The sequence below is a fragment of the Homalodisca vitripennis genome, chromosome 7 (genome assembly GCF_021130785.1).
Source record: "Homalodisca vitripennis isolate AUS2020 chromosome 7, UT_GWSS_2.1, whole genome shotgun sequence".
Classification (NCBI taxonomy): Eukaryota; Metazoa; Arthropoda; class Insecta; order Hemiptera; family Cicadellidae; genus Homalodisca; species Homalodisca vitripennis.
The window spans coordinates 37,977,323-37,990,280 of record NC_060213.1 but is presented as its reverse complement, the minus strand read 5'-3'; positions in this window follow the sequence as shown (position 1 = coordinate 37,990,280).

Sequence of the window (12,958 nt, the reverse complement as noted above, 5' to 3'; positions counted from 1 at the left end):
ATTTACTTCTTGTAGGATGTCGGTAACATACTTTTAGGGCATTAAGTAAGATTTTTATAGTGAAGTGATTAATTTTTTTTTATGAAATAAAGGTAATTTTTTAGATTAAAAGGTATAATGACAATATTTAGAATAGAAATAGTAATGTGGAAATTTATTAGTAATTTTAACACATGTTAGACCGTCAAATTTTTTGACAGTCTAAAATGAAAAGAGGTTATAGAGCAAAATACATGCTATACTCACAGCTTTTTATATTAGAAAAGATTTTAAATTAACTGTTATTATTATTACATACTGTGGTTTCAGGATGAAATCATCAACGAAATTAGTTTTGTTTGAATATAATTTTTCATTACCTGCTTAGCGGTACATGCGAATGAGATATAGTTTTGTAAATTAATACGAGATTTTTCATTATTAGTTACCATATTATTAATTACTAATATCAGAGATTGATGGAACCGGACAAAATTGTGAAACACTGCGTAATGATTACTGTTCATAATTACCTTGCTGTAAAAACATTAAAAGCTTTTACTAACTGTGGTATATGGAAAAGAAGTTAATAGAGAATAGTCATTAATTTTCCGTTTATATTTCAAGGTTTACCTTTAACATCTTTATTATTAACTGTAAGATATAACAAACAGTCTCTCATAAATTAAAGATCAGGGAAGAATATACGCTGTGTGCTGCAAAAGTCAATAAAATCTTTAAAAGTCAATAATGGATTGAGCTTTGTCTGAGAGTTAAACTATCGATTACAATGACATAATGATACAAAATTTAGTGCAGCATTAAAACTAAGGTGAACTGGAGATAAACCCTACATTAAAATTAAAGTAACCCTGTCAACTATAGATACGTCATGTGTAGAAAAATCGCTTGCCCCACAGTATGTAAATATAAAGTAAAAAATATCTTAGTGCACTCACTTTTTGCACCTGATAAGACAATTAGACTTCCAATTCTCCTATTTAAAGGTTTCTCTGATGTCGGAACAGCGGAAAGGTTCATTCTGATCTTCTTTCTTACTTTGGATATATTTAGGTGCACATGACTCCAGATTTCAGTAGTCAAGTTATTGGAAAATTATGTATTTTCTTTTACAGCAATAAAATTATGCGTGGTTTTAATTACCACGCAAGGTTTTGAAACCGGGAAAATTGCTGTTCATATAGCTCGTAAAATGTGTTAAATTCAAATATAAATCAAAACCTATACAAACCATTGCCTATACATTTTTTTTGCTAGCATAGTAAAAAGAACTTTTTTTCGTTACAATTTGTAATTTTTCTTCACCAGTAAAAAAAAAAAATTGCCAAGGAATATAACTTTACAGGTATTTGTCTCGTAATATAATTTATATTCACAAACACTACATAGAGGGAAGATTTCATTATTAGCGGTAAAAAATTCCTAAAAAACTTTTTATTTCTGCTAAAATATTGCATTAATTTAATAGAGTGATTCTGTGACGTGCTGGAGTTTGGTTCAGTAGCGCGGCAGTGTATGGTGAGGGACGCCACAGTTCGTTTGTTTAGCGCTGAACAGTGTGAGACGAATTTCCTTAACCCAGATATGCCTAGTGACCTATATTTAGGACACTTGTAGTGTTCTCCATTAAAGCTTACTTCTGAAGTAGTTTCAGCTTTTTCCAACAGGTGGCAGGGTGGTTGCTGTCTTCAGTAAGAGCTACTGAATGCATCTGAGCAACAATCAAGTGAATGCTTCAACTAGTTTGTTTCTTTAGACTAGTTTACAAATTTAGGATTTCCAATCAACTTCATGAGCTCTGCGCCATGTGCGAAAAGTAAGTACAATACTATTATTTCGTAGTTTTAAACCTATTTAAGTACATTTCCTAATAACTGACTAACTAGTTATTACATTTATCTTGAAATGTGACCGTTCTAAATTCAGACCGTTTATAGGTTATGTTTGGAATTGGCCCGTCCTACATGTAGTCCAGTAGGCATATGTACAACAATAATGCTTCCCACTCTCAAATGAGTTTCGACCCTTGTATTTCAAGTCGTGACTTAGTAATTGGGTTAAACTTTTTGTTTTAAGCATCAATACAATTTTTTACAGTTATTTTATAAAAAATTCTGAAAAACCTTGTTATTTATCGTACTTTGAATTTTTTAGGAACTTGAACCTTCATGAAATTTTGGACGATGCTAGAAGATGAAGAGATCCAAGTGCCACCTGATGAAGAAATTGGCGTATATATTCAGCCACCAATCAATGCAAATGATGATGTCACTGATGAGGATTCTGGGGATGAGGACATGACTTCAATCCATCATCTTCCAGGAAACCAACTATTGGCCCCGGCTGAAGTTTCCCAAGAATTTGAACTGAGTGGACAACAAAGATGAAGAGGATCCTTCTTTATCACAACCAACCTTACCCTCTAGTTCAGCGAAGATGGACATAGCACAGCCACCAAATAAAAAAGTAAGACGAATTCAGAATTTCACTGAAGAGAAACCAGCAAAAAAGGTTAGTAAGCCATTCACTAAAAAGCAGTACAAATGGGTCAAAGAGGACCTAAAACTAGATGATACTATTTGGAGTAATAGACAGGAAGTACAACAAAAATTAACACCAATGGAACAGTTTTTCTGTATTTTCGATGATGATATTGTAGATTTATTAGTTGAGAAAACAAATCGTTATGCGGCATTACATAACCGTTTAGGTGATGTAACTGTCGATGAAATGAAATGTTTCATAGGAGTATTGTTGTTGAGTGGTTATGTTCCATTACCTCGAAGACGAATGTTTTGGGAAACAGCTTTGGACACTCGCAATGAATTAGTTGTAAATGCAATTTCTAGAGACAGATTTGAGTTTATTATGTCAAATTTGCATGTTTGTGATAATGACAACCTCAATGGCTGATGACAAGTATGCAAAAGTACGTCCATTGTTTGATGCATTGAACAAAACATTTTTTGATTACGCACCACATGAGGAACACCACTCAGTTGATGAGTCTATGGTCCCATATTTTGGGAGGCATGGTTTGAAACAATTCATCAGAAACAAACCTATTCGCTATGGTTACAAAATTTGGGTTGGTGCTACACCCAATGGCTATGTAGTTTGGAAAGACCCCTACCAAGGGAGCAGCCACACCTTGGACCCTCAGTATGAACACTTGGGCCTTGGTGCCAGTGTTGTTTTGCAGTACTGTGATGTTCTGAAGAAGAATGGTGATTTCCCGTACTTCTTGTATTTTGATAATTTTTTTTCTGGTCTACCTTTGTTTGAGAAACTGTCCCAAAAGAATATAAGAGCTAGTTATTGGTACGGTGAGAGAGAACAGAATAGCAAAGTGCCCCACTGACTGATAGTAAAGATTTGAAAAAGAAAGAAAGGGGAACTTTTGAATACGAAAAAGTATGTGATGAAAATTTAATTATTGCAAGATGGAATGACAACAGTATTGTCACTGTTGTTTCAAATGCTGTTGGTGTACAACCCCATACATCAGGTAAAAAACGCTTTTCACTTAAAGCCAAGAAACATGCTTTCATCCCTCAACCAAAACCTCATACACCAGTACAACAAAAAAATGGGCGGAGTGGACCGGTGCGATCAAAATATGAGCCTGTACCGAATCCAAATCAGAGGTAAGAAGTGGTATTTCCCTCTGATCTGTGACTGCATTGACAGTGCAGAACAAAATGCCTGGCAACTTCACCGCCATGCGGGAGGGAACCTTGACCACTTGTCTTTCAGACGCAGACTTGCCTGTAACCTGCTAGAAACATTTGGTAAAGGTGTGCGCGTCAAAGGCTGGACGGCCATCGAAACAATCAAAAGTGGACTCCAGGTTTGACAGATTGGACCACCTTGTTGTTCCTCAGGAAAAGCAAACGAGATGTGGGCATTGCCATGCCAAGTGCACTACCAGATGCCAAAAGTGTGATGTTGGTCTTCATACTAAATGTTTTATTGATTACCACACAAAGCCATAAACTACAAATGCACTTACTAAAAATTTTATTTAAGCTTGTTTTATATATCTTTGTTAAAAACACAGTTGAATTAAGTACATAAAACATATATATCCAATGTAAATGTAACCCTTCTAAAAATAAAAAGCATTTTTGGAATATTTTAGCATTTCACTCATATTTTCCTACTGTCCTATATATAGGCCACCCATTATTTACTAAACGACGATGAAATTTTTTACAATTATTGTTAAAATGTGTTGAAGAATACATTTATAGTATAAAAAAACTGTAGAATTAAAAAAAATTAAAAAAAAATAATTCAGGCATATCTGGGTTAAAGAGGTGTTCCAAACTGAACCGTGGTCCCAGGTCGAGATGGGATTAAAGTTACAGTGAGATAATTAGAGATTTCGGTTTAATATCGTAAGAATATACTATTAAAATTAAAGCAATAAATTTATTTTAAAATATGGCTGGTATTTATGCAATACGTAAAAATTAGCTTAACTAAGATTGTTTAGAAAATTGTAATAATTAAGTCATAGAATAATATTGCAGTTAATTGAAACTTAAAATTTATTTAAACATTGTAATGACACTTCGGCCAACTTCTGTCTACTACTGCAAATTAAAATGATTTGAGGAAAGCCCTAGTAGTTGAAAAATAATGGTGGTAAGTAAAATACAATGTTTTTCTCTTTACATAGAGCAGTACGAGTACCCATTGTAAGCCCGTGAACAAAATGCAATCCCACAAATCTGGCTCGACAATCCCGTGATCCGAATAATTGCTTTCCGTTCCACTCGACAGCAAACGCTACGGCTGTAGCTTGACATTGATGTGTGTGCAGAGATCTGTCACAAGCAATAAATAAAAAATTGAGTGCGCTTTTAAAAACGGATTTTGAAGATGTAATTGTTATAACTTAAAGTAGCCTACTAAATATATATTCGTAATTCTTTTATCCGTAATTACGACAAAAATCGATGGTTTCTTTCAGCTCACTGAAATACCTACTGTATGGCAAGACTTTACATAAAAAATATGTTAAAAACCGTCGCGAATAAGTAATGTTATGGAATTTAAACTAGCTATTCAATCTGAAACTCAAAGGTAAAGCAAAACAGATCCAACATGTAATCTTATTCTTGACTTTGAAACCGTTTGTTACCTTACACCGCAATTACTGGAAGTGCAATGTTTACGACACCAACGTTGTCTTTGCCTTCTTTCCATGATTAAAAATATTTGTTAAACAATTTATATTTGTATGGACCTTGTTATTTAATCCAGTCTTAGTATGTTTTGTTTCATAGTCGATTTTACTTTTTTTCAAGCCTGTGTAAATTGTTAAGTTTTTGAAGCTTCCGAATGTGTAATTGAGTTAAAATCAACATTGGAATCGAATCAAACCTGTCCTTCCAAAGGGACGTTAGGTGCAGAAAACTTATTTTATAACAGGTATTCATATCTATTCGGGGGCACCAACACTATTTATGAATAGGTTTTACCTTATCTTATTAGTAAGTGTAAGGGATATTAAAAAGTTAAAACATAACTGCAGTGGCATTACCTTTCTATAATCTTTAAAGCTTTTATCATAAATTATTAACAAAGGAATATTCAAAAAATCCATAACAGTAATTCTTCTCTTCAAAATACCTAAAATATTGTAAGAAGCAGCAAAGCATTTCATAGAAAAACATAATTATTTATACCTATTAACTTTATGCGCAAAATGGAATAACTTTCTGTGTAAAATTCTTACAAGTAGCTCTCCTCGTCTTTGGAAATGAGTATTACGTGGTTTTCTTTTATTTGCTTTAATAATGGCAATTTTTTAGGGACAATAAATTAAACTTTCGTATTTATTCTTGTTGGATAAAAACTACTGTTAAACACAATCTTAATAAAAACCTCCTTTTTGAAAAAATCTGTGAACAGACATTAGTACAGAATAGACACATTTATGTTAAGAAGACAGACAGATTGCATGTAACTTTAGAGCTATAACGTCAATGACACTTGATCTAATCCTATGGATGAACATACTCCGTTATAGACTCATTCTTCTAAATCCACAATTTAAGTTTCATCCATGTTTTAACATTTAATTTTTTTATTTTATTTATATATCTTACGGACATTAAGACTTCTTTTGTAAACTATGGTGTATGTTATAATATTATCCAATTGTTTTTAATTTGCTATTGAATCAGAGATTTTCCAACGTAATTGATGTAAAACATGATTACCCATATGAGCAATGTGAAAATGAATGCCTCACTGGCTGTTGCCTACATAGACATTAATTAAAGTTCATGAAACATCCCAAGACACTATGTCAGTTCGTATTCTAGTTATCGTGCGGACAGACGGTCGGACTCTCACACTGACAAGAATAAAGTTTATTCAGTCTCTCAAGAGATAGACTTAGCTACTGCACTGTATATTAATATTTAAAGAGGTTTCAACAATGTTCCAAAAATTGTGTTACAAACTTGTACTGTGTTATAGCACTAAGCTGTTCAAATACAAAAAACCTAAAGAAAGATCAATTATTGTTTCTACTAGCCGCTAGCTACCATTTTGCATGTTATTTATATTTCTTCAGACAGTAAATTTAAAGATACCAAAATTTTATGTTAATCCCTAAGACATAGACTAAAATTCAATATTTGTTTATGTTGATATTAACAAAATAGCGCATAACAAAGTATAACATAGATTTTATGTGGACGCAAAAATAACAATTATTGTAATATTAACTTTACAAGTTGTAAATTATTTTTTAATTTATTTTACAATTACAACGTTATACTTATGCCAACGCAATCAATAAAAGTGTCAGCGAGTACGACCTCTTTTTAGCTGTTAGCAACACAAAAATCTTGTCAGTTGAGAGGCATCAGTTGTTTGGAAAAGTTTGTTGCTCCCAACTTGTGGAACCGGTGAAAATAAAACCCTAGTGATTATATTGCATACAACCAAGAGCACTTAAAACAAATGTCACACGCCCCAGCAAGGTAGAAGACTCACGTAATAATTAACGGGGGCAATATCCCGAAATATCTTTATTAATCTGATAAGAAATCTATAAGTAACATAGCAATTGTAAATAGGATATTGAAACCTCGTGTCGTCGCGACATGAAGAGGGCACCTTCCAGAGGAATAATAACCCTGGATCCGCCACTAGATTCCCTCTATCCAAAACCTAACCAGCTTTGATGATTAAAATATTAACTAATAATTTGGATATAGTTCCGAAAGTTTCCCTAACAATTATATCAAGTCCCAGGCCACGTACACTCACTTCTACCGTCCACTCCACCCGATCGCTGCACAACGACTCCCGCACAACCTCCGGTCTCAACCTGCTAACCTAGCAGGAATCATCCTACCAGAACCTGTCCAGAAGAATTCCGGATGGTAGGAGGCTCCTGTTGTTCAAGCTAAGAGCTAGAGGTCGGCGCAGCTGGCAATCGCGTTCGCGGCTACTGAAGGATTACGCGCGCCAAATTCAAATCTATAGCGGCACTCGCCGCAATATTTAAAATGAGGTGTCCTTATTGAGAAAAAAACTATTTTTGCACGAGTTAACTACATGTCTAGGAGTTAGGACTAACCCAGAATATGGCTCGGGACAGACTTCATTAAGCTGTGAGGATATGCATAATAATGAAGTTACACGCTGATGGGATATGGTTCATTCCTTTGTTGGAAAAGTTTCCTAGACCTAAATATGTATTAGGGATACGTATGTGTATAAATATAGGTATAATATGTATAAATATACTTATATATAAATACCTAATTACAATAAATTAAAAATGCTATAAGTTACTTTTAGGACTTGCCAGAATGTACTGTAGTATTGGAAAACACTAAATATTATCTTAACCCTTATCCAAAGTCATAAAAGTCTACAGTTATGGGCTCATAGCAGTGATTAAGAAGCACTTGTTTTATTTCGCCGCTCCCCCAGTGTCTAAATAATTTGACTTCATATAGCATATATAAACATTTTACAGCTGCTTAATAACGAATTTAATACTAATTTTATCAATCCTGATTGCGTTCATTCATGTACGATAGCATAATTTAATATTTTTATCTTCATTATTCAATTGGAATTTATCTTAAGACAAAACACAATTATTTATTCCCAGTAATTTAAATATTATTCATTTAAAAGCAATAAAATTATTGTGTTGTTAATTTATTTAGTAGGTTATTTGATTATTATACTATTGTTAAGAATATTACTCTTTATTTTATTTTTAAATAAATTTAAAATAATACTTTTGTAATAATCGTGATAAAAACTTTTATTACAGAAACAAAAATTACCACTGTTTTGTATTTAACAATCTATTTATATGCAGATCTAAAATGCCACGTTGCAATGGATATGAAGCCGAATGCAAGAGAGAAACACGTAAACAACACATAAGTACAATGAATGGGCAGCGGTTTTCCGCCCGTGGCGAAAATTTATTTCCGTTATAACCCCATTTGTTTTACTTTAGCATTGTTTGTTTTGTAATTGCCAATTAGATGACAGTTGTACAGACAATTCTCTCTTTTGTCGTTTGTGACGAGCTAATTATTTAAACCATGTATGATACAATTGTATGGAATTGGCAGTTACTTCTTCATGAATACACTACACATGACAGTGTAATAATTTACACAAGAATATATAGTTATGACATTTACACGTTTAAAAATTAGACTAAACACATTTATGATGTTTTTAATCACGTATTTCTATACATTCAGTACACGTAAATCGTTTTAAGTGAAATTACTGAATTAAAACATAATTACTTTTGCACTGGCAATATACAGTACAAAATTGTACGTTTAACAAACTAAAAGTAAGCAGAAATATTTAATCGCAACATTTTTCCCCCTATTACTAGAGAGGATAAAAAATTTGTGAACTATTGACTTGAACTATTGACAACATCAAATGCCAAAAAGAAACACGCAAAATACCAAAATGCCTAAAGCCAAAATGTGGTGCATGTCACTCCACAGATTTTGGCTGAGCGTTGGCGATAGCTTTATAATATTTTTATGGGTAAACATGATGGCATAGGTATAATAGAATTTGATTAGTATAATTACATATAATGTGTATATTACTATTATAAACCCAATGTACTCAAGTAATACTGTGGAAGCTGCATGGAAAAACTGTTTTGCCTCAAAGGCACATTCGAATTATTAAAGGTAAAAACGCTTCACTTGACATGTGTACGTCAATGTTAGTCTAAATACTATAATATTGGACTAGACGTAAACGATGTTTGAGACTAAAACTGTTCAAATTGTGTACCATAGTAGGTGATAACCGTAATAAATATCCTAGGAAAACAAAGCATACTTGAGGTTCTTTTATATTAAAAATAAATAAAAGTTCCTCTTTATTCATATAATTATTTATATTTAAATGATTTATACGTTGAAAAATAAAAGGCTCTTGTATTTTTTACATAATAAATGGTATTATCTATTATACATATAATACATTATTTATTACTATTATATGTATACATATAATAAGTAAGTAAAACATAAGTTGACGTCATTAACAAAGAAAATAGTAGTAAATACACAAATCGTACCTGTCTATTTTGATATTTAAAACTTTTTAGGTATATATATTTATTCCATGGTCTTTTCTATTTACCCAGTATTAAATATAGAATTCTTTTGTTACTACAAGTTTTATTTTTTATCACGTAACTTCAATAAACATTCTTCCCTGTTTTGTAAATATAACTAAAAACATGCTATAGGTCAAAATATAAATAAATATGCAAGAAATAAGGGTTTTATGAATCTAGTTTCACGCTACTAAAACTGGCATGAACTTGAATGCAATTTTAGATTCAAGCAAATTCTAATGATTCCCCCGGAAAATACAAAGTGTTATGTTTTATTAATACAAAGTTAATACTCTGTGCATAAGTATGCAATAATTTTAAATCAATGCAAAAAGAATAGCATGTACTATGTACAATAAATTGTAAAGTAGGAAATTATGTCAAATGAAGGATTGTTTGTTCAAAGGGGTTCTTTAAGTTCAATAGGTAAGGTGGTTGTGAAGTGGAAATGGTGTTACGGAATGTGTGGCGCTAAGTCGGATTACAGTTTCACACTGGCCTGTTACGGCAATAGTTGTTTAATCTCTTGCCTTATATATATGCCTCTAATACTAAATACGTAATATTTTAAGTACAATCTACGAGGTGTTTGTGAAGTGGAAATGGTGTTACGGGACGTGTGGCGCTAGGTCGGATTACAGTTTCACACTGAATTGTTGCGACTATATTTGTTTAATTTATTGTCTTTTGGTTGTGCCTCTAAAGCTAAATACTTAGTACTTTAAGTACAATTGACGAGGTGTTTGTGAAGTGGAAATGGTGTTACGGGACGTGTGGCGCTAGGTCGGATTACAGTTTCACACTGAATTGTTGCGACTATATTTGTTTAATTTATTGTCTTTTGGTTGTGCCTCTAAAGCTAAATACTTAGTACTTCAAGTGCAATAGACGAGGTGTTTGTGAAGTGACTCTAAAGCTAAATACTTAGTACTTTAAGTACATTTGACGAGGTGTTTGTGAAGTGGAAATGGTGTTATGGGACGTGTGGCGCTAGGTCGGATTACAGTTTCACACTGAATTGTTGCGGCTATATTTGTTTAATCTGTTGTCTTTTTGTCTGTGCCTCTAAAGCTAAATACGTAGCACTTTAAGTACAAATAGACGAGGTGTTTGTGAAGTGGAAATGGTGTTATGGGACGTGTGGCGATAAGCCGGATTACAGTTTCACACTAGAGTGTTGCGGCTATAGTTGTTTAATCTCTTGCCTTATGTTTAAGCCTATAATGCTAAATACGTAGTTTTAGTTTATAATATACTTGTAAATCACATGACTTGTTTACGACCATTTCAAGTTTTCATAATAGTAATCGCTTTATATAAATTTCAGTAATATAAATGTTGTTTAACTTGTGTAACTATTCCCAAAAAATTGTCTACACTTTAATTTACAAATTTAAAATGTATATGTTTTTAGTTCGCATATCTTTTGCTACCTTTGTAGTAAGATGATTCAAAAACACCTTATGAATATACGGTTAGTAAGTCTATTGGCATCATACAAGACAGCATCCCCTATCGTCCGCCTAATAGAGGTAATCAACTCATTGCAGATTATTGACTAAATCATCCACGCCTACGTGAGAAATTTTCTCAATATATTATTTTATTAAGGAATTTCGTCACTACATACACTAAACATATATTCGTGTGGTTTAAAATTTAAAATAAGGCTGTGGAATATTTGTTTATTAGAATATTTGTTCAAAAAGTCCAAGGACGGTTGAATATTTTGAACGACTTTAAATAGATCTATAAAAACATATTACAGACTGACTGGACAAAAAAATAATTTAACCAGTGGCCCGATATTTTCTTAGGGGTATGACACTAAAGAGGAAACTCTTAAATGTAAGCACAGCTTGGTATACACATCAAATTAAAGGCACAATTGCCGTAATCTTAGCCTAAAACGGACAACTGAATCGGAAATGGCTTAAATTTCCAATTAATGTAAAAGTGTGTAACTAGGTAAACATTAACGTTAACGTAATGAATATTATTTAGTTAACTTCTATAACCGCTTATGTATCTTACTCAAAGCCATATCTTTGCAAATTGCGTCATAAAATCTGTGTATAGTACTTTTCATCGTTACCATGTAATTATATTCTAGTCAGAACAGAACTTATCATTCACAAACCTGTCTGTTAGTAAAACCTAGAACGAAGCCATCACAACATATTTATGACAGTATTAGCATACAAATAGCGATTTGGATTGTTAGTTGCAGTCGAGTTCTTGTTGCGTACCTCAGTCCTAGCATAAAGTTTTATGTTGTTAAACTTTTTCAAAACTGAGAGATAACACGTCCCCAATTTCCAAGTTATAGATTTTACCTTTTAATGTAGCAGAATAGATGAAATGAAAAAGGTATAGTAAAACTTCATTCTGGTAGAAACTATTTACTTTACTTATTCTTACGAGATGTACATTTTAATGTTTGGTAATATTATTTTCAGTAATTAGTAGTCTTAAAGCACTAAAGTTCAAGAAGGCTTCTAATCCATGACGAATTTACTCCGTGAGGGTACCAGCTTATAAGAGATTTGTACTCGGGCTCTAAAACTTTCAGACCAAGTAATTCACTTTTTAGCTCTGAAATTTACTGGTATCCACGATCTAAGATTATGAAGCATCGTAATAGTTTATATCAAGTTTCTACTCTATTACACTTATTTCAATTCTTTGATTCTTATAGATATATCTTAAAGTAGTAGCTTGTAGAATTACAGGTTTTTAGGACATTTTACCCCCTCGAGTGTTAGGCTTTGGTAACGCAATGCCAAAAAGTAGCGTATTATATATTATTAATCAAAAACAGTACATGTTTTAATTAGGTAAGATACGGTTTAGAAATTTTGAAAAACATTATTATCCACGAAGATATGCACGGTATTAGTGTTAAATTATAAAGAATGATTTATTAATTTCTGATAAAAAATAAATAAGTAAAACTGCTTCCGCAGTGCTTGTGGTAATCAAATTTGTGAGTTGATGATAGTATCCTTTGGAGAGGATTAAAGCACTGCACGAGACTGTACAAAGTAGATACTATTACACGCTCTAGATACCGCAGAGAAGACTTGCACAAAGGATGATAAAGTAGTTAGCAGCTGTGCCGTAGTTCTCATTGTTGCCGTAGCAACTATATTAGTCTTGTGTCTTTGTGGATAAAAACACGGTCCAGGCAGCTGCAACATGGTGACAGGTGCACACTTAGTTGTCAAATACAGTTGTGTCTTTGTGTTAAATTATCATATATAGTGATGTCGCTTTTGTTGTTATAATTGTCCTAGTTGTCCA